The sequence below is a fragment of the Belonocnema kinseyi genome, chromosome 4 (genome assembly GCF_010883055.1).
Source record: "Belonocnema kinseyi isolate 2016_QV_RU_SX_M_011 chromosome 4, B_treatae_v1, whole genome shotgun sequence".
Lineage (NCBI taxonomy): Eukaryota > Metazoa > Arthropoda > Insecta > Hymenoptera > Cynipidae > Belonocnema > Belonocnema kinseyi.
This window is the reverse complement of record NC_046660.1, coordinates 137448817-137451798: the sequence shown is the minus strand read 5'-3', so window position 1 is coordinate 137451798 and position 2982 is coordinate 137448817. Positions and strand designations below refer to the sequence as shown.

At 31.3% G+C, this 2982-nt stretch overlaps 1 long non-coding RNA gene across 1 annotated transcript in view; it reads left to right on the top strand.

Annotated features, from left to right (window-relative positions):
* The window catches only part of LOC117171998, a 4206-nt gene extending 2034 nt beyond the window's left edge, over positions 1-2172 (top strand). The window contains exons 2-4 of the long non-coding RNA XR_004466943.1: positions 1439-1558; positions 1663-1828; positions 1906-2172. This is a non-coding gene — a long non-coding RNA (uncharacterized LOC117171998). The remainder of the gene's footprint in view (positions 1-1438; positions 1559-1662; positions 1829-1905) is intronic.
* The last annotated feature ends 810 nt before the right edge of the window (positions 2173-2982 follow it).

Sequence of the window (2982 nt, the reverse complement as noted above, 5' to 3'; positions counted from 1 at the left end):
GAGGAAGCTCTTCTTAATATTTTGACACCAAAATCATGTCGATACACCTTACCGACTGCGAGTAAAGCCACCCACGCTTTAACTTGACAGACTGTACATAAAAAAGCCACAAAGCCAGACTTTTTATGTATTAGAAGTTACAAAGAAAGTCTATAATTAATTAAAAATATAAACTTCTGACTAATTCGGTGGTACGAAATAAAAAGTTGCCATCTCGGGTAGCGAAACATGAAAGCTTAAAAGTCGCATGCAAATAGTATTCGGAACACCAACGCCCTCTGAAACCGAGGAACCTTTCTATTTGGTTCTGCCCAGATGGCACCTTTGCATTCGGACACGTCGACACATGGACATATTCTCTGAATGGCTTCTAATGCCATTCAGATTTGATAAATTTCAATAGTTTTAATTTTCATTACCCATGAAAGTTATTGATATTAATTTGAATATTAACCCCTTAGGTGTATAGCTGTCTGATGATTCTGTAAGTGCACGTATGCGATCAAACTGGTCCAGATCAATTGAGCATGTATGTAGATATGTGAAATAATTGAAAGGGCCAAGACCCCAGTATTAAAAAATGAAATTATACGAAAAAAATGACTTTTTACAGAAAAATGTGTAAAATGTTAATATTTTAGTAGAAAGGAAAGTTGTAGGATTCTTCGTGTGAAAAATGCAATATTTTCGGGTCAAAATGACTTTGTGTGCACTTGAAAGATTTAATATCTGTACACTCTCAATTGAAAGTTTACATTAAGTCTTGGTAGATAAGACTAGAATGAAAATCATCCTTTGCGAAGTTTCATATACTGAAGTATGTTGATTTTCCGTCTACTTGTGCCTTAATTTTTATCATTTTAACGTGCAATGTTTTTCCTTATTATAACACAAAATATAAGGAAATTCTGCACTTAATATGTCCAAGTTGAAGCGCATATGTCCGTTTATTAAAAATATATTGCAAAAAGATGTCCAATTTAGATGTTTTCTAAAAATTGGGATAAATCTGGAAATAATTAACATTTTTCAATGTCCTTTGGCTTTAAAAAATTAAGTTCATTCCACAGTTATTCTATTTGAAAAAATTTAAATTTTACATCTTTTTAGGAAAATAGTAAAAATAATAGTAAGTAATTTCCGCTTGTAGGGTACCTTGCCTACAACATAAAAAATTTGTTCATGTAAGACAACTCTCATATAATCGTAATAATACAATAGGAAATAATGAAAGCACATGGGCATCATCTTCTCCAAATTGTAATATAAATTTTAAAGAAAAAAAGCAGTATAGTCATAAAAGAAAATTTCCTTCAAGGTTTAAGGACTCTCAAGAAGATATATAAGCTTATAAATACAATCACTCTTTTGAAACTCTTTATTATTTTTAATTACAAATGAAGCATAAAGTCATAAAACTTTTTTTTTTGCTTCGCAGTGAATCCGTCACAAATTTTAATACCAAAAAAAGGAACACAATGGGAGTTCTGCTGGAATCGCTATGTCGTGACTGCAAATAGCAAAGAAGAAATCGGAAGCATCGAAGAAAATATGTCGGGTAAAAAATTCTACGCAAAAGTGGTACAATTTAGGAAAATTTATATAATTCATATTAATATTGTACCAATATTATCCATTTGTTGACACAAAATTCTCTGACAGGTATCAGCACTTTGTAAAATTGGAAAGCACACTTCTATGAACATGACTGCTGCAAATTTACTGAAGCACGTTCTAACATACGATGCTGGACAGAAGTTTTCTTTCGAGGAAAGGTCACAAAAAAAATCCACGTTCAAAAATCTGAAGCTGTATTCAGCTATAGAATGTAAGTTCTTCATTATTTGTGCCAGTTTAATGTTCAATTTTAATCCAAAAGCTAATATCGAGATTTTATTTCTGAAGGTGCTATGGACATTCTTTACCCTGATGTAACTGCTGTCATGGTGAAGAAATACGTCAGTGAATGGTTAAGCTAATGCAAGTATCGCCAAAAACGGACGCTGTAAAAATAATAGTTTTCCTATAGCAATCAGCTTTAGAAAAAATATTATTTAATGAATTGAAGTCCCTTACATTTCAGGGACAGAGAAAATAGGAATGTAGAGAAGGAGGGCCGCATGCACCTCGACTTGGAAGACAATGATGAGGAGGAATAACATAACTGAATGATTTCAGAAGACAGAGTTTTATTTCATTCAACTTAATAATAAAAATGTAAAGAGTGAATATTACCAAAATAAAACTTGTGCATATTTGTTATTAGATAGATTCAAATTTATTTCACTTCTTATATTTAAATGCTTTCAAGTTGAACGCTTTTGTTCTGTAAAATTTAAATATTTTATACTTTATATGTTTTATATAACTTCTGTCAGAACGCTGATAATATGCATTACACATATATAAAAATCGGATAAAAACATAATCCTGTTGATTGCTCAATATCAAATCAAATATTGTAAAACAAAATTTAAATATTTTACATATGATCATGTAGACAAAAAAGAACTAAGGCTATAACATGAAATATATATTTTTTAAAAGCAGGTTCAGTCGAATGTAACCATGTAAGTCAGCTTCGTTGTTAAGGAACCGACTTTTGAGTCAGAATTTTATATGAAAAAAGTAAAGTAAATTAAAAATTGTTCAATTTTGAAGGCTTCCATTTTACAAATAGAACTGTTAAGTCTCATTTATATATAAATATTTCATTCAAAACGTTAAGAATTTTTGTATTCGATAGAAAACCTCTAAGGGTCTTGTGTTTGCTTTCTTATTTGTGAGATATGAGTTTATAAAAACAATATATATTTCAGTTCACATCTTCAGGGCTGACCTGAAGCTGAGGTATCAGGTCTTGATGTTCTTAGGTATACTTTCTACGATGCCAGTGATTGGCCAGAGTGCCCCACCGTGGGGACTGGTCAAACTTGATTGGCCAATCAAGTCTTTTTTAAAAAATCCGGGAGAACGGAAAGC